Source organism: Arachis hypogaea, chromosome 2 (genome assembly GCF_003086295.3).
Source record: "Arachis hypogaea cultivar Tifrunner chromosome 2, arahy.Tifrunner.gnm2.J5K5, whole genome shotgun sequence".
Classification (NCBI taxonomy): Eukaryota; Viridiplantae; Streptophyta; class Magnoliopsida; order Fabales; family Fabaceae; genus Arachis; species Arachis hypogaea.
In genome coordinates, this window is record NC_092037.1 from 14507193 (window position 1) to 14532093 (window position 24901).

Sequence of the window (24901 nt, forward strand, 5' to 3'; positions counted from 1 at the left end):
TAATTATTATTCGAAAACTCCATTTTCAATTTATATCTGCCTGACTGAGATTTACAAGGTGACCATAGCTTGCTTCATACCAACAATCTCCGTGGGATCGACCCTTACTCACGTAAGGTATTACTTGGACGACCCAGTGCACTTGCTGGTCAGTTACACGGAGTTGTGAACCATGGTATTGGCATCATGTTTTTGGCGCCATTGCCAGGGAAAGAAAGAGCAATGAATTTTACATAATCAAAGTGTAATCACGATTCCGCGTACCAACCGTGTCATGTGCGTTCTGCTTAAGGCGCGCGGTCGCGTCAGTCATGCGACCGCGTCGCTGCTTCTTTGCACTTGGCACGCGTCCGCGTCGCCCATGCGATTGCGTGGATGCCAATTTCCTCAGAAGCTCTGTTTTGTGCTTTCCTTCCATTGTTGTATGTTTCCTTTCCATCCTTTAAGTCATTCTGCCTTAGAAAATCTGAAACTACTCAACACACTAATCACGGCATCGAATGAAAATAAAGGTAATTAAAATAATTAATTTTAAAGCTTAGAAAACATGTTTTTCACATACATCACATAATAAGGAAGGGAAAGTAAAACTATGCAATTAATATGAATAAGTGGGTGAAGGATTGAATAAATCACTCAAACTAAGCACAAAATAACTCATGAAATATGGGTTTATCACTCCTCCCCTCAACCTCGGAGGTTTAGAAACTCATACTAATGTAAAACACAAAGTGAAATGTGTATGATGATAAAAGTGATGTAAAAGTGTTGTAAAGTGTTCGAATAACATGAATAAGATCCCTTAAATACTAAACAATGACTAGTAAGGGTAAAACAGTCTTTTTAGTGCTAAAATCCACTTATGGGGCCCACTTGGTGAGTGTTTGGGCTGAGTATTGATGAAATCCACGTGCTATATGAGGTCTTTTGAGCGTGGAACGCCAACTAGGGGGTCCTCTCTGGGCGTTTGGATGCTGGGCTCTGCTCCTTGGGCGTTGGATGCCAAAAGGGGGCAGAAAGCTGGCGTTGGATGCCAGTTTTGGGCCTTCTAGTCCGAAACAAAGTATAAACTATTATACATTACTGGAAAACTCTAGAAGTCAGCTTTTCATAGCCGTTGAGAACGTTCCATTTGGACTTCTATAGCTCAAAAAAATCTCTTCCGAGTGCAAAGAGGTCAGATCTGGACAGTGGACAGCATCTGCAGTGCTTTCTCTGTCTCTGAATCAGATTTTTGCTCCAGCTCCTCAATTTCAGCCAGAAAATACTTGAAATGGTACAAAAACACACAAACTCAAAGTGGAATCCAAAAATGTGATTTTAACACTAAAACCTATAAAAACTTAATAAAAACTAAACAAAATATATTAAAAACTATATGAAAACTATGCCAAAAAGCATATAAAATATCCGCTCATCACAACACCAAACTAAAACTGTTGCTTGTCCCCAAGCAACTACAAATAAAATAGGATGAAAAGAAGAATAAGATATAATAAATTCATAAAACTCAGCAGGGTTCCTCCCCTCAACCTAGGAGGTTTAGAAACTCATGCCGATAGAAAATACAATGTGTAAAACAAAAATATGGTGAATGATAGGCGAAGGTCCTTAACAAAGACTGATCTTCTACTTTAAATACTAAACTAATGACTAGTAAGGGTAAAACAGTCTTTTTGGTGCTAAAATCCACTTCTGGGGCCTACTTGGTGAGTGTTTGGCCAGAGTTTAATGAGATCCACATGCTATGAGGCATCTAGGGCGTTGAACCATAGTTGTCAACACTAAACCGGTGATCGAACCGGTCAGGTCACTGGGTTACTGGGTCATTGGTTCAACCGGTGGGTGACTGGTTAAACTGATTAACCCGGTCATATATAAATAAAAAATAAAAAATAGTCAAAAATTTAAATTAAAATTTAAAATATATATTTTCACTAATATTTGAAGAATATCTAGCTATTTTAAAACAATATGAAACAGAAACGATAAGTATTTTGTTAATTTTATTCTATCATAAATATTTTATTTTATTTTTATATTAAAATAATTATTATTTTCAAATTTTAATAATTCATTAATTAATTTATATCTATTGTACTATTATATACTACAAATATTTATTAAAAAATAATATTAATAGATATTATATAATTATAAAAAGAAAAAATAAGTGAGTTTAAAATATTTTACACAGTCAATATATTAAAATAAAATTTTATGTAAATATTTAAAATATTTTATATTTATTTTAATAATTGTATAAATTTTGAAAAAATTGTAAATTAAAAAAATTATAAAACTAAAGTTAAATTATATAAATATAAATATAAAATAATTTAATTGTGTATATAATATATATATATATATATATATATATATATATATATATATATATATATATATATATATATATATAATTAGAATACTGACTAACTAAGGAATAGATAGCCTAGTGGCACAAATTGCACCTCTCTTGTTAGATGGCTTGAGTTCAAACTACCTAGCGACACAAGAACGTCGATTCACCAGTTTTTCGGTCGAACCGGCCGGTCCGGTCCGGTTCTGACAACATTGCGTTGAACGCTAGCTAGGGGTCCTCTTTGGGTGTTTGGACGCTGGTCTCTACTCCTTGGCTGCTGGACGCCTAGAAGGGGGGCAGGAGGCTGGCGTTGGACGCCAGTTTTAGGCCTTCTAATCTGAAGCAAAGTATGGACTATTATACATTGTTGGAAAGCTCTGAAAGTCAGCTTTCCATAGTTGTTGAGAATGCTCCATTTGGACTTCTGTAGCTCGAGAAAAGCTCTTCCGAGTGTAAGGAGGTCAGATCCGGACAGCATCAAAAGCTCTTCCGAGTGTAAGGAGGTCAGATCCGGACAGCATCTGCAGTGCTTTCTCTATCTCTGAACCAAACTTTTGCTCCAGCTCCTCAATTTCAGCCAGAAAATACCTGAAATTGCATAAAAACACAAACTCAAAGTAGAATCTAAAACGTGAATTTAACACTAAAACCTATAAAAACTTAATAAAAACTAAACAAAACATACTAAAAACTATCTAAAAATGACGCCAAAAATGCGTATAAAATATCTGCTGATCAGGTCACTTGAAAGGTGAACTACTGAACAAAAGCAACAATGAAATTTTTCTTTAAAATCAAACTCAGATACAAACTGGCGTTGGACGCCAGTTTTGGGCCTTCTAATCTGAAGCAAAGTATGGACTATTATATGTTGCTGGAAAGCTCTGAAAGTCAGCTTTTCATAATTGTTGAGAATGCTCCATTCGGACTTCTGTAGCTCGAGAAAAGCTCTTCCGAGTGTAAGGAGGTCAGATCCGGACAGCATCTGCAGTGCTTTCTCTGTCTCTGAACCAGACTTTTGCTCCAGCTCCTCAATTTCAGCCAGAAAATACCTGAAATTGCATAAAAACATAAAAACTCAAAGTAGAATCCAAAATGTGAATACACTAAAATCTATAAAAAGTTAATAAAAACTAAACAAAACATACTAAAAACTATCTGAAAATGACGCCAAAAAAGCGTATAAAATATCCGCTGATCAGGTCACTTGAAAGGTGAACTACTGAACAAAAGCAACAATGAAATTGTTCTTTCTAATCAAACTCAGATACAAATCAAAGTTCAAAATCAAACTATAATCAAACATGCTTCAATAATCATATTTCAAAATTTGGTTATAATTAAATGTATTTAAGTTTATAATTAAATACAAGAATCTAAATCAAAGTTAAAAAATTATGTTATAATCAAACCTTATTAAAGCTAATAATCAAATAAGCTTCAAATTATACTTGAAAATTCAATTATAATTAAACTCAATGTTAAAACTAAATAAAATATAATTTAAATGAATATCACAAAATATAATAAAATTTACCAAAAATTACTTACCAATATGACATATAATTTAATTGAACACTTCCTCCATCATAAATTATTCTTTTGTTCTTTTCGTATATGTTTCTAAAACTAACATTTATCATAGTAATAGACTTATAGTCTATTTTAGGAAGTTGTCTAAAGAGTTATTCAAAAGGTGAAAATGTTAGAATTGAGTAAGAGAAATAAAAAAAATTAAAGAAATGATAAAAAAAATAGATTATTTAAGTGGAGGATTGAGAAAGAAGTTACGTGTGAATTTTTTTTGTAACTGATAGTGAAATGGATAACTATAAAGTTAGTTTTGGATTATGTTGGCACTTAACAGGGTTAAAATAGGAAAAGCCGATGTCAAAAGATTTATTGTCGTGGCCATATATAAAATGAGAAAAAGAATAATGAGAACCCAACAAACTAGGTAAAGACGATGTCAAAAGATTTATTTTCGTGGCCATATATAAAATGAGAAAAAGAATAATGAGAAGCCAACAAGTGTTTAACAGTGATGATAAATAGTTTTTTGTATAGATCTTATTATAGTCTGAGGTATTCATTTAAATTATGGTTTTTTTTAAAATTTTATATTAGCCTTTGTGCGTTGTTTTGAGTATGTTTGTGAGTACTGTACTCTGATGGTCTGTGCAGCAGTTTAGCTTCATTCTAATTATTCTATTAGAATTTTTTTTAATCATAAAAAATATATATTTTTTTTATTTTTTTTATAATTTCATCCATTCTACTGCTTCTTTTTTGACCTCTTAATACACTTTGTTATATTTCTCTTGCTGCCAATATTTTGTTACCTTTAACACCATCGATTTCATCACATCCATCGTTACAAATTTCGTTTAGTTTTATTGCAGTTACTACATTCACGTATAACTTCCACCTATATTTTTTTCTCTTTAATTTAATTACCCAATTAATGCTTTCATCATTCTTTTACCTTTTTAATTTGTCCCCAATATTTCACGTACAAGGATAGTGTTCTATCTTTTTCTCTTACCAAGGAAGAACTAAATTTTTTCATATTATATGTATTCTTTGTTTTTTTAGATATGTCTGTACCTATGAATGATGAATTAAAAAAGTCTAATATTTTGTTAAATTCATTTTTTTCTTTTTTAAATAACTTTACATGGGATAATATTATTTTTTTAATTTTTAAATTATTAATTATACAGAGTATTATATTTAAAATTTGAGTACATAGATATTTATTTTTAAATTAAACTAAAATAAATAAATTATATTACAAAAATATAATTTATTTTGACTTCTATAATATTATTTATTTGGCATATGGCACTGGTTATTTGATTAACATATAAAAGATGTAACATATAAATTCTTGGTGATAATTAATTACAGTGGGTAGAGAGAAAGTGGAAGGAGAAGAAAGAAACCAGAAAGAATAAAGTAATATAATAATTACGATTAGACAATGACAGATATTCGTATAGAGAATAGTAATAATAAGAGAAAGAATAGTGTTTGATATAGTAATGAGATATAATAAAAATTATAAATTAATAATTTTGAAAAATAATGAAATTAAAAAATTTTAAAAATTAAATATAAAATTAAAAAAAATAAAATATTTTTTATCAATTGAAAATATGCATGAAGATAAAGAGTCATTTGAATATAAATTTTTGAGCAATGCTAGGGGGCAACAATTTTTGTGATTGTTAGCCATCAACTAGCCATCAATGATGATTTGATGGTGTGAGATTGGTATGAGATTTCATCCAATGGCTCACCTTCCTCTGCTGGTTATATGCTGGCCAAAATTCAATAAAACTGCTGGCCCCCTAGACTTTTCCTAAATTTTTATCTCGACTTCACATTAAATAGTATAAATACTAATTAAAAATAAATAATTAAACTTAATAACATTTATAAATAGTTAATTTGTAAATAATGTTTCTAAATTTTTATTTTGATTTTGTTATGCATAATAACAACATAATAAATTTTGCTTAATATCTTATTTAATTTAAATTTATAAATTTTATACATTCTAAAAGTTAATTTGATAATTTGGGTAAAAATTATAAATACTTTTTGTCATACACTTTTTAGCAAAACTTCAACAACTCATAAAAGTTAACAGAATAGATGGTTATAAATCAAAGTGATAGACACGATTAAAAGTTGCGATAATAATAGTTGGTGATAATTAATTACGGACGGTCGGGTGGAGTGAAGATGGAAGGAGAAAGAAAAAATGAGAAAGGAGAATAAGGTAATATAATCTATAACAATATATAATGGCAAAACATGTTTTGGTGTCCAATTTTTTTTCCAATTTCGCTCTTTCTAATAATCTATCCCACTATATATCAGTTATTCTACGTAAAAAACTTCCACTACTTCATCTTCTCTCTTATCACATACAATCACGTTCTCTCTTATCTCATTAATTCACATTTATGGAATATTACTGTTATTGCATAATCCAAAAAAAAAATTTTATCCATCTTTTCTTGCATCCTTCTCATTTCACTTAAATATACCGTAAAACCTAATATAATTTGTCTGAAAAAAGTTAAGTAATTTTTTTATTTTATAATTATTTTATATTTTGAGATTCAAAATTTTGTATTTTTATTTTTATTCAAGGTTTATTTTTATGTTTTATTTTAGTTTTATTAATAAAAAAGTATTAATATTAGTTCTAATATTTAACTTTTGGGATAAATAAAAAGATGAGACTTTTTTTATAAATTAGATGGTTGAAAAACTATTTATTATAAAAAAAAGTTAAGTCTATTTCTTGACTATAGAAATATATATAATTCACTCTTGGATTTAATCAAAATAAATATATATTTATTTAATTTTTTAAATTTTACATCAATTATTAAAATTATGATGATATAATAGATGTACTCCAATAAAAAAAAGTGAAAATGATTTCATAACTATTTTTGTTGTTGAAACGAAACATGACTCAATAACTATAAAGTCTAATCTAAACAACTATAGATAAATAAAATAAGTAATAAAAAACGGACATAAAATTTAACTTTTTTGTTATTTAGTATAAAAATAAATATAATAAAATAAATCACTGTTCTCATACATAATGACATAAAATTTAACATTATCCTTCTCTAGAGCCATCTATTTTTTTAGTTTTTATCCTTATTTTTGTAATTTATTTTAATTTTATTAAACCAAAAAGTACTAATGTCATTTAATTTTAATTTTTAACTTTTATCATAAATGAAAATATGTGACTTTGTATGCATTAGATAATAAAAAAAATATTCATAATAAAAAAAGTTAAATTTACTCATTCGTTACATTTATAGGAGTGTAGATGATTCACATAAGAGTTATGAGATTTTTTTTTGAATTTTATTTTTAAATTAGTATTTACTTTTGAGTGTAATAATTATGAACTAATATATGATGTAACTAACTGCAATTGAAAAGAAGATAGAAATACAATAAAAAATGGAGGAAGAAAGAGAGAACAAGCTAATATAAGAATGGTGGTGAGGCATATGTAGATAGATAATAGTAAAAAAAAAAGAATAATGAAACTAAAAATTAAAAATTCTAAAAGAATAATAAAATTAAAGATAATTTAAAATGTTGAATATAAATTATAAGAAATAATTTTTTTTAGCTATTAAAATGATGCAAAAGAAAGAGTAATTTAAATATAAATTTTTATAAATTTATAATTGAGAAATGAATAAATTTACAAATATTTATAAATTTATATCTTCATTGTTATACATAGTAACAACGTAATGATTTTAGTATTATATCTAAATTAATTTATATCCAATTATTCTATATATTAAAAAAATTAAATAACTTATAAATTTTTTTATTTTTTATTTTATTATTTTATACAAAACTTTTGAATGCTCGATATCTTACATTTTTTTTAAAATAATAAAATATGACTTAACAAGTAAGTATGAAAAATAAGTATTTAACTATTTATATAATAGTTATAGATCTAGATATCTAAATCAAATAAGAAAATAATTCTTTTAACAAATCTTTAACAACTCAAAAGTTAACACAATGGATATGTATGAATCAAAGTGATAAACAAAAATGAGAGCTGCGATAATGGTATGGTGATAATTGATTGCGATCGGGGTTAATAGGAGAAGAAAATAAGGAAGGACAATAAAACAAGGCAACATAATAATGACGGTGAGACAATAATAAGTATACATGTAAAAAAATAATAAGAAAAAATAATAGTGTATAGTATAATGAGATGATATAATTAAAATAAAAATTAATAAATTTAAAATAATAATAAAATTTAAGATAATTAAAGATCTTTAATATAAGATTAAAAAAATAATTTTTATCTATTAAAATTATGTATCTTCTAAAAGAGTGTTTTGAATATGAATTAAATTTATAAATTTATTTCAAATTAAATATGATTGAGAAAATAAGTAAATTTAATATATAAATAACTAATTTGTAAATAATATTAGTAAATCTTTATCTTGATTTTGTTACACATAATAACAATATATTTCTTTTTTATTTTTTTATTTAAATTTATTTATTTTATACTTTCTACATATATTAAATAATTTAAAATATTTTATTTTTTCATAATTTATTTTTTAATTATTGATATTAAATTTATAATTTTAAAAATAAAAATATAAAAATATTTTTTTTAACTCAATAGAAAAGCGGCCGTGCCTGTTGAGCCGCTAGTTTAAATAATTGTGCTGTACAGAGAAGAGTTTATAAGATAAAGGAGAATCAGAACAAAATAAAAAAATTAAAAAAAGAGAGATTGTGAGAGTAAAGAATTGAATAGAAGTTACGCGTGAGTTTTTGTAACTATTAGTGAAATATGTTAGTGAAATAAGTAACTGTAAAATATTTTTGAATTATGTTAGTAGGGTTAAAATAGGATATAGAAAATTGGAAACCAAACCCCATATATTAGCATTATATATTGTAATTTAAAAATGAAAAAAATGAATTTAACAAAACATTAGACTTTTTTAATTCATCATTGATAGGTACAGACATATATAAAAAAAATAAAGAATACATATAATATGGAAAAATTTAGTTCTTCCTTGGTAAGAGAAAAAGATAGAACACTATCCTTGTACATGAAATATTGGGGACAAATTAAAAAGGTAAAAGAACGATGAAAATATTAATTGAGTAAGTAAATTAAAGCGAAAAAAAAATATAGGTGAAAGTTATACGTGAATGTAGTAACTGCAATAAAACTAAATGAAATTTGTAACGATGGATATGATGAAATCGATGGTGTTGAAGGTAACGAAATATTGGCAGCAAGAGAAATATAACAAAGTATATTAAGAGGTCAAAATAGAAGCAGTAGAATGGATGAAATTATAAAAAAAATAAAAAAGATATATGTTTTATGATTACAAAAAAATTCTAATAGAATAATTAGAATGAGGCTAAACTTCTGGACAGATCATCAGATTACAGTCACAGACATACTCAAAACAACGCTATACAAACAAAGACTAATATAAAATTAAATAAAATATAATTTAAATAAATACTTCAAAATATAATAAGATCTATACAAAAAATTATTTATCACCACTGGTTAAACACTTGTTGGCTTCTCATTATTTTTTTTCTCATTTCATATATGGCCGCGAAAATAAATTTTTTGACATCGTTTTTACCTAGTTTAAGATGTCACAAAAACTTATTTAAATAATTGTGCAGCGCAGAGAAGAGTTTATAAGATAAAGGAGAATTAGAACAAAATAAAAAATAAAAAAAGGGAGACTATGGAAGTAAAGAATTGAATAGAAGTTACGCGTGAATTTTTGTAACTGTTAGTGAAATAAGTAACTGTAAAATATTTTTGAATTATATTAATAGGGTTAAAATAGGAAATAGAAAATTGGACACTAAACTCCCATATATTGGCATTATATATTGTTATAGATAATTAATTATTTAAAAAATTAGTATACGAATATTTTAAGAAATACTTGATAGGTGTGATTCTCTTGCATGCATTATATACCAATTAAATAACTAAGCCAATATGCCAAACAAATAATATTGTAAAAGACAAAATTAATAAATTTTCTTGTAATATAATTTATTTATTTTAGTTTAATTTAAAAATATTTATATACTCAAATTTTAAATACAATATTTTAAGTAATCAAATATTTTAGAAAATAAAAAAAATTATCCCATTAAAAACAATTTAAAAAGAAAAATATTAAAAAATATTTATAAAATTTTTTCATCCCATAATTGACAGATAGTTAAATACAGACATGTCAAAAAAAAATAAAATGTACATATAAAATGTAAAAAATTGTTTTTTTGTCAAATCAAATTAATGAGAGAAAAAGATATAACGCTATTTGTCTACGTGAAAAATTGGTAACAAATTAAAAAAATTAAAAATGGATTAAAAATATAGATTGAGTAAGTAAATTGAAAAAAAAAATTTATAACTGCAGTGGAAGAAGACAAAGGAGGAGGATAGAGGCAATTCAAATGAGAATATTAAAAAAAGAGAAGAGAAACATCAAAAGAAATACAAAAATGATAAATTTTTTTAAGAAACTACAACAAAAACTCTAATAAAATATTTAGAATGAAACTACAGAGTACAGAGTACATTGTACTCAGAACAAAACGGTACAAACTAAAACTGAGATAAAACTAAATAAAATATAATTTAAATAAAATCACACAATATAATAAAATTTACCAAAAGTTACTTACCAATGACATATAATTTAATTGAACACTTCCTCCATCATAAATTATTCTTTTGTTCTTTTCGTACATGCTTCTAAAACTAATATTTATCATAGTCATAGACTCATAGTCTATTTTAGAAAGTTGTCTAAAAAGTTATTCAAAAGTGAAAATGTTAAAATTGAGTAAGAGAAATAAAAAAATTAAAAAAATAATAAAAAAATAGATTATTTAAGTGAAGAATTAAAAAAGAAGTTATGTGTGAATTTTTTTTTGTAACTGATAGTGAAATGGAAGTTATACTTTTAAAATTTTGAGTTTTGTCTCATTGATAAATGTAACAATCTAGTCCACGCACGTGGAAATATTATCTGCTTTGGCACTTTGGGTTTACAATTTTGTTTTTGATGGAAGAACAGAAATTACTTAAACCGCCAAAATATATTTCCCTCTCTATTATGGACATATTTTGATGGGTTGAACGGTTTTTGTCATTCTATTAAGAATAACATTACGAGACCTGGAATATCAAAATAAATAATATATATTCGTAAACTGGTGGATTAGACCGTTTCTATAAACCAACTAAAATGTGACATACAACTATTAGTGAATAAATATTATTTATACTCTTTTTGTGTCATAATAATTGTTCCATAATGTATAATGTAGAACCATTCATATGTATTTATCTAACATGTTAATTTTAAGACAACACGTAGTATCTTTCTTAATATTTATTAATTGTTGACCATTAATTCAAGACAACATGTAGTAATTAACTTACCATAAATTGGGTATCTTTCTTAATCTGCTTTGCATATCTGATTTTGTATCTAGCTTTATCCCTTATTTGCATCCTGCTTGCAAACAAATAGTAAATGAGAATTTTTACAATCACAAAGAATCAGAAAAGAGCTCAATATATATATATATATATATATATATATATATATATATATATATATATATATATATATATATATAAGTCTACTATTAAGAATAATAAAAAATTAATTTAGACAGCATCATCAAACTTTTTGAAGGGACTTGACAAATATTAGTAACAACCAGAAATTATATCACAACTTATACATTAGCTGCCATAATAATGAAACATACTTAATGTATTATAAATAAGCTTTAATTTTCTTTAATTTTTAAATTATATCCAAGCATCCCATTTTCATACCTAAAATTAAAGTCACATTTATCTAGCTAATTTATAAGCACATTTCACTTTTAAAATATTACACACACTCTTTAATTTGGAATTAAAACTCAAATAACAAACATAATATTTGAATTTGCCATCTCCAATAAAAGCTTTGTGACATACAAAAAAAAATACACATCATCAAGTGCCTCATGATGTGCAAAGGAACATTTCAACTGTGTTACTACAATACATCCAAATAATATAAATCAAATCTTCAACTCATAAAAATCATAACAACTATATATTCAAAAACAAAATAATGTTAGAAACTAACATTTTTAATTAATATCAACTAATTTTAAAAAAATTATTTTATTTATTTTAAATTTTAAATTCTAAAAAATAAACTTTAGTTATAAATCTTAAATAATAAATTTTAAATTTTAAATCTTTTAAAAAATAAAATTTTTAAAATAAAAAATTTAATATTGACTAACTAAAAATTGGTTTTCTAAATTTTCTCATTCAAAAATTAAAAACCAATTCCAATAAGAGAATTGAAGTGAACTATCACTACAACAAAAGTCACTTTTAATAACAAATTTTTAATAATAACAACATAATAATTACTATATGTCTTATTTAATTTATGTTTTGTGGCAATTATATATTTGTCATTATTATTATATGATATAATGATAAATATATATTTTTTGTAGCTATTAAAAAAGTCTTTTTTAAAAATTATATAACTGTTCAAATTTTTTAACGATAAAGTATAAGATGACTAAGGTTTAATTGCGGATAAATATATTAACGATTATTTTTATTGTTACTAAAATCAAAATAAATAATTGTTAAAAGTGATTTTTCTAGTTACAGTGTATTAAGGTGCATCATTGGTAAATTATTAGAGTAATAATAGTGTTCCTCATCCTGATGAATATGTATTATTTGTGGCAGTTTCATATGTACAGTGGCAATACGCAATAAAGAAACTGTAGAAATAAAATAAAAGCTCCAAATAATTATAGAGGGATTAAAAACTTATGTATAGTATAATTATAATAAAATACCCAATACGTTAGTTATTCTGAACTTCAATTGGATAGTACTATAGCGAGTGTAAATTAGTAATACACAGAAATTCTAATTAAATAGTTGCATTGACTCAAATGAATGTGTACGAATTAAACCCAAAAAAAAAAAATTAATAATAATCTACATAAAATGAAAACTGTTCCAGCCTACAGTGATTTTCATTCTAAAATTACCAAATTAAATAAAAATAAATATGAATCTTGAGGAAAAATAAAAATAAGAAAGAAAATCAAGTTCAATCTAACATACCTCACATTTCCGTTCGGCAAATTCTTCTCTCCTTGAAAGAGATCCCAGAAATTCATCACAGCAAAATTAATTTGATTTAACATTTGTAAGAAAATGAACAATCAGAACAGCAAAAGAGAGAGGCGAGAATTAAAGAAGAAGAGGAATAGGGTTTAAGGGAGAAAATGAAAGAGAAGAAGCTAAGGAAGGGGAACATGGCTTTTGAATCTAGGGTTGTATCTTAGAATAACGAGAAATGACTAAAATACCCTCCACTTTAACACTTGCTCTTTCATTATTATTTTAGCCAATAAGGAAAGAAAACCGAAAGCATCACGTTATTAAAGAATAGAAAGTAGAAAGTGAATATATAACTAATTGCTTAATTGCATTTTTGTCTGGACTTCATATTACTCATATGTTAGTTGAAAATTAGTTCCTCTTAAAGGTAAACAACCAAAGGGGACCCAAAAGTAATTTAAATTAAGAGAAATTTTAGGTTTTAAAATTAGTTCCCTTAAATGTATTTTCTCTATTTATTTTTAAAAAATTAGGTTTTATTCCTGTTTTAAATCAACAGAGGGAAAAAAAACTATTTCACATTATTTTTTTTGCTTTTTTTATTAAAAACAATTTTCATTTGAACAATTAGTCGACTAATATATTTATCGAGAGTTAGACATTAGTCGACTAATATATTTATCGATAATTATATAAGTACTGGGTAAATCACAAAATATACTCAAATAATTGTCGCTGACAAAAATATATTTGAATTTTATTATCGACAAAAATGCCTTCAAATAATTTTTAAATGCAATAAAAATGTCCAACATTAAATATATATTCTCAAAAAAATACTTTTAGAGATAGAATTTAAATGTAATTTTTTTGCAAGCACAATTAAAAAAATAAGATATTTTTATCCTTAAAATTTGGTGATTTTTCGCTAAGAATATATTCTTTTTATTTTTTATCAACAACCAATAAATAATAATTTTAAAAAATCACAAAAATATATAATTAGTGAAAAATCAATAAATTTTAAGAATAATAATATCTCATTTTTCTAATTATACTTACAAAAAGTTGCATCAAAATTAAATCTCTAAAACATTTTTTGAGAAATACATATTTAATGTTAAATACTTTTGTCGAATTTTAAAACTATTTGAAGGCATTTGCGCTGATAGAAAATTCGAATGTATTTTTGTCAGCAACAAAATTATTCGAGTATATTTTTAATAATTTACCCTATATTTACCAGTAAAAATTTTTAATGGCCACAAATAATAATAATAATAATAATAATAATAATAATAATAATAATAAATATATAATTATCATAAAAATATAAACTAAATAAAACATATAGTTATTATTATTATGATGTTATTACCACAAAAATTTGTCAATAAAATAATTTTTGTTGTAGTGTCACTTTATCGATCGTTTACACATTTTCTTAATTTAGAGAACTCAAACTCACCAAAATCACACTCAGCTTCGGTCTGGCATACTTACCAAACTCATAGCATTAAATAATGGCAACTACTCCTATGAAAATGTTAGAAATATCTTTTCACGATGATTTTTATTTAAAAAGTGTAACTTATTTATTTTGTAATATTTTAAATAAAGGTAATACTTTTACTTTAAATAAAATCAAGTCCTATAATCTTCTAATGATCAAAATGATATATCTTCACATCATGACAATCATTAAATCTTGATCGGAGTAGCACCATAAATAATTGATATGATAGGGACTGATTTCAATTTTACCAGTTTGTCATTTTAAAATATAAATCATCAAATGATCAGTCTTATGTTTTTTTATTTTATTTTATTTTAATTTATGTTTTGAAGATTTTGTGTATATATTAATTATGTTAAATTTATATTTAAATTATATTTTAATTTGATACATTTAGTTAAACTATTATATTAAATTTTATTATAATTGTATTAATTTTTTTTTAAAAAATTAAAATTTAATATCTATAAATAGCTGTAAATATTCACCTCTTTGCAAAAAAAACGAAAATTCATAATAAAAATAAAACGAAAATAAAAGATATTTTATTAAATGAAAATTGAAGACGGTAGAGAGATCTCTCCTCCATAAAATTTTATTGTCATCCCTACTTCGAACCTAGTGTGTTCTTGTGGCAGGACTAATCTATTAGTGTGTTCTATTTTTTATTTTGAAAACTCAGCTAAATGGCAATTAAAATTAAACGATCATATATGTTAGCACAAATATTTAGAAAATAATAAAAATAAACTCAAATTAATTTAAAATTATTTTATTTTATATTCATTAATTATTAGATATTAAATTAAATAAGATAATTTTATATGATTATTTTTCTATCATTACTACATGTTAATTAGTAATAGAATGTTTATTTATTACATTATATATTATATATTGCCTATGGGACCTATTTAATAGACTTATAATATATTCTTATAAACCCAAAAAAGCTATTTCCATTTTCAGTATCATACAACAATTAAGAAGTAGCTATGATGCACGGACACTGACACGGACACGGGACACGACACGATACGGGACACGCGGATATACGAATTTTAAAATCTTACAAGATACGGAGACACGGCATATATATAGAATATAAAGTATTTTTTAGATAAATTACAATAAATTTTTGATATTTTATTGCTGTTAAAATATAAAATAATTTTTTAACTGTTTTTTATGTCTTTTTTTTAACTATATAAAAGTATCTAAAATATTTTTTGTTTTAATAAATAATAATATATATTATTTCTAAACTCATTTCAACAATATATGTTAAAAATAAGGATGGACACGCAAACACGTAATGGTATTTAGGTGTGTCCGAAAAAGAATTTTTTATTTTTTATTAAGATACGGTTGGACACGACAGACACGCGTGTCGGACGAGTGTCGATGAGTGTCGTGTCCAAAATGTGTCCGACACGCGAACACGACAACTCAACCAAGTGTCCGTGCTTCATAGAGAAGGAGTAAACATGCATGATCACCACCACACGTAGCCTTAGATTAAAACAAGCTTTCATTATTAACAAGAACTAGTTCAAAATGGCATCAACTCTTATCATGCACCACATTAGCAAAGAAGTTCAAAATCTAATAAGCCCATAACATCAATATATATATATATATATATATATATATATATTCATCAGATTATTACACAATTATATGGAACACATTTCATTTCAATCCAAGAATGAAGTAACTACTATTCTATGGTTTATCAAAGTCTACATGTACATTAATATTTACTATTCCGAATAAACTTTCAAAATTAAATGATAAATATTGAAAGATATATAGTAGGACATACTTACTTGTATACATTCATGTAAACAGCTCCTTCTACCAAAGCAACCTATTATGATGAAATCAGCATATTATGCCAAATACAATCTAAGACAAATTAACTTATAAAGACATATGTATGATGCAGGGTGTGATATATAGGGTTAGTTTGTACTTTGTACCTTTTATTAACTTCTGAATGAGTTTCTTATATGCACCATAGTCCATAGTGGAAATTCTTAACAGGTATAACTTGAAAGAAAACTCTCATATCACTCAAGTGGTAATTTAATTGGGATATAATCACATACTTAATTAATTAATATGTACTAGGAACAACGAATGTGAAATCAATTGATCAGATTAAGGTACATGCATTTGTGCACTATTCATCAACTAATTCGATTGAATTAATAACAAGTTGGAATATAATTAATGATCCATAATTAGAGGCTGCTCCTCTCCTTATGTCTAGATACATTATTATGTATCAATGGATTAATTAGGTTTTGATTTCATCTTAAAAGAAACAAAATTGGCATTAAAAAACTTAAGGGTCTACGTAATAGGCCTGAAAAAAGCTTAACTAGGGATGAAAGACTGAAAATTGTTAAATTAATTCCATGTACCATGAATATATCCAGAATGTATCAAAACCCAACTCAAATTCAAATAGTTTTATTATTGAATTTAGTGATATAAGGTTGTAGCTAGGTTGTATTCGTTGAATTGATCTCTTGCATAACTCAAATACATTAACAATAAATTACATAGTTGGTCTATTCAATCACTTTCAACTTTCAAGTGGCAACTATTGATTAATAATTCAAGCTAATCAACATGCTATATATTATTATTGAAAGGATTTAAATAAACAAAAGTACTTAACATGGTAGTTTCTGCGGCGTAAAATCCAAGGATCATGGATTTATGAACATCTGAAAATTTTATATATGCAACTTGCGTTGGTTCATTGTAATTTTGTATGCATATTATCATTTCTAATGTTTAAAATAGGTGCAATGTGCATGTATGATGTATCAACCTGTGTCTGAACTCTGAATTATTTCATTGTGGGCCTAACTTGACCTATTACAAAGTTTGGTTGTCCTAGGTTTCCTTTCTTAGCTTTACAACTTTGATGTGATTTTAATTTTAATTTATTGGTACGATCCTTTTTTTTTTTAAGTATATAGTTGAGCGGAAATGTTCTAGGATTTAAAATTGATTATTCTTTAAGGAAGCATGTATTTGTTCACTTTTTAATAAATGTGAACAATTAGAAATTGTGGTCAACATTATCTTAGAAGATTCAAATTCCTCTACCAAAAGGAAAAAAAAAAGCTAGCTTTTTCCTAATATTATTTAAGCTTTTGTAAAATTTATAACTAATTAATAAATATTTTCTTAACATTTTATTAAAGAATCGTCACTAGTAATTAATACTTTCTCAATTCACTTATAATTTCCTTTTATTTAAATGAAAAATAATTATATTATTATGTAATCATTTTTCCTAAAAATTTAAATTAATAGGAGAATATACATGAATAATTATATCTCTAACACACGGCGCACACCACTTCACGTAAGAGTCTCTTTTTAGGTTTGCTTGAATTTTTGCATAAGTTTTCTTTCTTTTATTTATCTTACGTTAAAATTTTTTTTCCTTAAAGTCATCAAGGATCGAATTATAAATCTTTAGATCACAGAAGCTTTGAAATCATCTCATGTATCACTTCTCTTAAAAACTTAAGTTAATAGAAGGAGACATATGAATTGTTATATCTCTAACATATATTATAGATATATTAAAAGAGACTTCAACGAATTTTGGTTGGCCAAGTAGCCAGCTCACTCGTCCGGTTTAGCAAGAGCCACGAGTTCAAATCTCGTTTGTGCATACAGCAATCCATTGTCCAATGACGAATCCTTAAATAAATCCAAATCTATTCTTAACCTATTAAATGGAAAGATACCGTAAAAAAAAAATAATTAGTATCTTTAAATTTAAACTTATTTTTATTAATTCAGTTAAATATAATAAATAATAGCCACAATTAATCAAGAATAAATAATTAGTCAATATAGGTTATATATCTTAACATGCTTAACAATAATATATTTTTAACCTTAAAAATTGTACCAGCTAAGAATATTTTTTTATAAATAATCAGGCAATTAATTACAGTATGCAACCCATGAAAACCTGCTAAATTACAATCACTTGTTTCATTAAGCAAATTTGGACCACCAAATTTAAAATAGTCAAGGAGGAAAAAAAGAAAGAGAAAAAGCAAAAATAATTGATAACAAAGTTCAATTCATGTAACAGCAATCGCCTTTCTTTGGCATTCATGCATCTAGTAAAAATTAGTAATTAATAATATATGCAAATAGCATTATAGCAAGTTGGAATATAATGTTATTAAGGCATAGTCCAAAGTGGCACCTAGTGGTACATTACTAAATTACAAAAGTACAAGTTAATTAATATACTTTACTCTACTTTAAAATGTATAAATGTTTGTGGACACTCCCTCAATTATTATATCGGCTAGATTCATGGATAGTTTGATGATAACTGACATTATAATAAATTTGAGAGCAAACGGGGAAGCAAGAATAAAATAATGAAAAGTGGGTACTAATCAAGAACTATTTGTCTATTTCGCCAAAAGAATTAATAATTACAAGTCTTGACCAAATAAGTTCACTACTACTAGATCCTCTTCTAGATCATTGAAAATAATTAATTATCAATATAAAAAAAAAGCTGTAAATTGGTGACACTGACACATTACATGCACCTTGTTCAAGTGATCTTACCCTTTTTGACATGTTCATTGTATCCAATTATCAAAAGGATTTTCAGTTAGCAACTTGCAACCTGATGCTAAATTTGCCAACTAGAAATAATTCCCACGTGGGAAATATATTATATTATTAGTGATGAAAAGAGGACAAATAGTCGCCACATAAAACATTGTATGCGGATCATCATCATCGACATCATACCATCATTATTATTATTATTATTATTATTATTATTATTATTATTATTATTATTATTATTATTATTATTATTATTATTATCACTTAAAGAATTAAACGATATTATTATAAAATAAATTAGTTTTTTTCAAAAACTTTTAAAAAATAAAAATTTATTGAAACATAAAATAATCGCAATCTAAATTTTATTTTTGGACTGATTTAGATTTTCACTTTTAAGTAATATATTTCTTCTACAATACATATTAATGGCGGGCTATAAAACTTATGAATAATTGAACACGAATACAGAACATACCGATACAGAAATTTTATTATTTTATATAATACGAGAGCACGATATATATATATATAATATAAAATATTTGTTAGAGAAATTATAATAAAATATATTATTGATATTAAAATATAAATTAATATTTAAAATGTTTTTAGAATTTTTTTAAATATATAAAATTATTTTATAGAAATTATAATAATATTTTAATACTTTAATAATATTAAAATATAAATTAATATTTTAATTATTTTTAATATTTTTTATATAAAATATTTAAATCATTTTTGTTTTAGTAAATAATAATATATTATTTTTAAATTATTTTAAAAACACAAATTAAAAATAAAATTAAAATATGTTGACACATAAAATTAAATATATTGACACATAATAACATATCTGAAAAAGTATTTTTTTTTTGTGCCAAAGGCAAAAGAAGGGGCTTAGCTTAACTTCTTCTATTTTTTAGTAAGATATGTTTAGATCCGAAAAACACTGTGTTAAATCAATATCATATCCGTATTTCCGTAATGTGTCTAATACAAGTAGCCGCCAAACTTTTAATATTTTTTTTGAAGAGTGTTAGGAGGCCAGCAATTTTTGTGATTTGTAGCTATTAAATAGTCATCAATCATGATTTTAATAATGTGAAATTGACGTGAGATTTCATCCAATGACTCACTTTTTTTTTGTTGATTATATGTTGGTCAGAATTTGAAAAAGTTGCTGGTCCCTAGACTTTTCCTTTTTTTTTTTTTTTGCAACTTTCGACTTGAATAACCTGATAATGGCCCAAGCCCAAAACACACGAATTTAAAAAGAGAAAAACTCTAATGCTGTTTTGGCAAATCCCTTCTGTGGGACTGGGACCAAAATATTCTACCTCGGTATGGGTGATTCTTAAAAAAAAAAAAAACAGTGATAATTAACAGGTTTAATTTATTTTTAATTAAATGACTGAAAAATTAAATATATGTTATTCTTTAAAAAATATTAAAAGGATAAAAAGCTCAATACTTTATTTATAATACTGAATTGTGAAAGAATATAAAATAATATTATAGAATGTCGTTTTTACCCTTTTCTTTCTTCTAGAAAAAATAAAATTGATTCCACTTTCCTTTTATTTTGTTCGATCTTCTTTATGCTCCTTGCAACTTTGAAATTCTTTGGTAAATCTTTCAAGAAGCTGCACATTGAGGACGAAATTCATGGCTGCTAGCTATATGCAATACAGACCAACTTGTCCGATAATATGCTCTTGTTTCAGAGCGTATTTTATCAATAAAAAATTTAACAAGAGCATATTTTTATTTTTTAGAATCCAGTTCCGTTATACATCTAAGTGTTTTTGACAATCAACTTCAATCAAATTGGTTTAAATTTAACAAAAATCAGTTTTATTAATGAAAGTGTGTAAACACGTTTTAACTCCCAGCAGCATCGCACGCTTCTTTTTCTTTCTTCTTCGCGCTCATTTTTCTTCATGTTCCCTTTTCTTCTTTACATGTAGTTGCTGCATTTTTTTTTTTCTCTTTGTTATCCTGATGATTTTTTGCAGCATTATTATGTATATCTTCTTTTTATTCATTTGACTTTTTTTTTCTCTTTTTCTTGTTTTTATTTTTGTTAAAAGGGTAAAATAAGAAGAATTATGAAAATGTGAGGCAAGAAAAGAAGAAGATGACGATAACGAAGAAGAAGAGGATAATGAATTTTAAATATGCAGAATTTATTAGAAAATAACACTGAAATTTTCTAATAATAACACCGAAACTTCTTAATTTTGATACCGAAATTTAACTACAAAAACACAGCTTCTTTAAGGAGGAGTTGTTGTTTTAAATTGTTATTTTTATATTTTTTTAAGAGTATTGTTTCTCATATTAGACTTGAATAAACATGTATTACAATCTTATTTAATTGAATGAATCTAAAAAGTAAATTGCATACTAAAATATCACAAGATAGCACCGAAATTACATGACTGAACATGTTTGTACTATATTACAATCTTATTTAGTTGAATGGACGTAGATTCATATTTATTGGATTGAATATTTACCAGAAAAAAATACTAAAATTTGTTAATTTTGACACCAAAATATTGTTATAAAAATATAAAAATTTCTTAATTTTGACACCCAAATTTTACTACAAACACAAAAATGTCTTTTTAATGTCTTCTTATACTTTTTATGCTTTATTGAGAGCTTCTTCTTTTTCTTTTACTTACTAACTAAAGATAATAAAATAAGAGGGAATATTCTAATTTGATGTTTTAATCTTGCTAAGTAATCATGACGATCAAGATAACGAATAATAAGAGGAGGATGAAGAGTTTTGAATTGTTATTCTTACTTTTTTTTAGGAACATTGCTTCTCATATTAGACTTAATAATGAATATGTATTACAATCTTATTTAATTGAATGAATGTAAAAAGTAAATTGCATACTAAAAGATCACAAGATAACACCGAAATTACTTGAATGAACATGTTTATACTATATTAAAATTTTATTTAGTTGAATGAATGTAAGTTCACACTTATTGGATTGAATTCTAGTTAGAAACAAAAAACACCGAAATTTTTTAAATTCGACACCAAAATTTTTTAATTTTGATACTGAAATTTTTTAATTTTGATACCGAAATATTGCTACAAAAATACAAAAATATCTTTTTTAATGCTGTATTTTTTGTTTTTTATTCTTTTTTTTTTCTGTTTTTCTTACTTCTTTTAAGAGTATTACTTCTCAATTAGACTTGAATGCACACTTGTTGTATTGAAATCTTACATGTGCAAAATTTTAAAAGACAATGAAGGAGAAAAAAATATTAAAATTTACAGTATAAGAAGAAAACGACAATGATGACGATAACGATGAGATGATGATGATGTAGGAAGAGAAAAAAAGAAAGAGGAGAATAAATTCAAATGAGACAGAAATGAGGAGGAAGAAGAGGAGGTGGTGGTGGTTGTGGTGACGAAGATAACGAAAGAAAAAGATAAAAAACATGGAGGAGAATAAAAAAGGACAACAACAGCAGCAATGTACGAGAAGAAGCGTGCACGCATGTATGTAAATGACTTGATTGGATTTAGTTGCTAATATAACTTAGATGTAGGGCATTATTGTTTAGAATATTATATAAATTAATTTATAATAAAATAATAAATTATATTAATCTATGAATATTTTAATAAATAGAAAAATTAGTTTTTAGCTTCTCTAAAAAATAGTATGATTAAAAATTGCTTTAAACTTTAAAAAATAAAAGATTAATTTTTATTTTATTAAGAATTAGTTTGTCTAATTTTGATATTATAGAAATATCAAAGGCCAATTTATCAATTTTATTTAGTTAACAACTCATTTTCCCAAATAAAAAATTGTTAAGAATCAACTTGCATTAAGGTATCATTCTTTTAATTCTTTTTCTTTGACGGAGGAGGTGGGGGCGGAAGCAATGGAGATGCGAGTTGTCATTATAGTTATGAAAAAGAAGTTCGAAATTAATATGTAAACTACCAAATAAACAGTAAAAAAGTTCAAGTGTCGACAAAAATAACTATAGAAAATGAAAACGATAAGAAAGTTTTCAAAAGATCTTATTAGTAAATATAATCAAGTATGGAATATTGGTATATTCTCAAAAAAGTTTTAGAAATGATTTTGTTGCAATTTTTTTATAAGAATATTTAGAAATATTAAAATTTGGTAATTTTATGTTGAGTAGAATTTTTGTCAATTTTTTTCTATATTAATAACCAAAAAGTTTAGAATATGAAAAAAAGAGGATATAAGTCGAATTTTGTATTGGTTTTGGCATACCTACATACACCTAAAACTAATTATACAAATGTTGCTAAAAAGAAGAAAAAGAAAACACTAAAGTTGAGTTAAATACACAATTCAATTGTCACTTATAAAAATTAATGATATAGTGGATATTTTTATGATGACATCTTTACATGAAGATAGGATTATGGACCATTGAATGAATTGATATGTTTGATTAACCATTTAAAAATTTATAATATCATCTTCATATAAAAATGTCATCATGTGAGTATTTTTTTACTTTTTTTGGTCACTTTTGTTGAAGTAATACTATCATCAATAAAAATCAATGGTATACTTTTTTTTGTCACTTTTGTTGAAGTAATACTATCACCAATAGAAAAATTATTTTTGGCTGTTATTTATTTTATTTTTAACAGAAATAAAAATAATTTTTTATTTATTTATTGGCAATTAGATATTAGTCGTCTTATATTTTGTCGTTAAAATTTTTTTAGCAATAATTATATAATTATCAGTAAAAAATTTTTAATGACCATAAATTAAAAAATATATATAATAATAATTATTATAATATATAATAATAACAACAAATATATAATTATCACAAAAATATAAGTTAAATAAGATATATAATTACAATTATATTATTACTACTAAAATTTTTTCATTCAAAGTGATTTTTGTTATAGGGTATAAAATTTTTTTGCCGTTTTCGTTTTGTAGAATTATTTTGTTATTGTTTTTGTAAGAACCGGAATAAAAAATTTACCGCTTAGATAAAAAAATATAATTTAATTGTCTAAAATAGGTTAAAAAGAATTTAGAATATTAATTAGTAAAACTTAAATATGATATTTGGACTTAGTGGATTTTTTCGAGTAAAAAAATGTAATTTTATGCAGAAAAATGCATAAAAATGCGTACCGGTAAATTAGCCAGCAGTACTGGCTTAAGTCTGTTCGGTACTACGTAAGAATAATAAAAACTGTAGAAAATTTAGGAAAATAATTAAAGTTGAAAAATCAGGCGCTAATTCTAAAGGTTTGGCCCAATAAACGCTAACAGATTTGACCGGGTCCAAATTGGGCCCAAATCCAACATATATAAAACTATTTAAGTGGCCATTTCAGCCAATTTCAACACAATACAGTAGCAGCAACATGAATTAGAGAAGAGAGGTGAGGGTTGCAAGAAAATACTATTCACATTCATCTTCTTTCGCTTGTAACTTGAGCTACAGTACTCCAATTCGCGTCCCGTTTGTAGCTATGCGAAGCTCTCGCCAGCCCGTCGTTTTTAACAAAGTATTGTTGGTAAAATTTTAAAATCCACACTCCATTCTT

The 24901-nt window shown here is 25.2% G+C and overlaps 1 long non-coding RNA gene across 1 annotated transcript; it reads right to left on the minus strand.

Annotated features, from left to right (window-relative positions):
- Positions 1-2426: 2426 nt before the first annotated feature.
- Positions 2427-14014, minus strand: LOC112738520 (uncharacterized). The gene is made up of 3 exons (XR_003169481.3): positions 13137-14014; positions 11415-11487; positions 2427-3414 (listed from the first exon to the last, which is right to left on the minus strand). It is a non-coding gene; the product is annotated as an uncharacterized lncRNA (long non-coding RNA).
- Positions 14015-24901: the final 10887 nt, after the last annotated feature.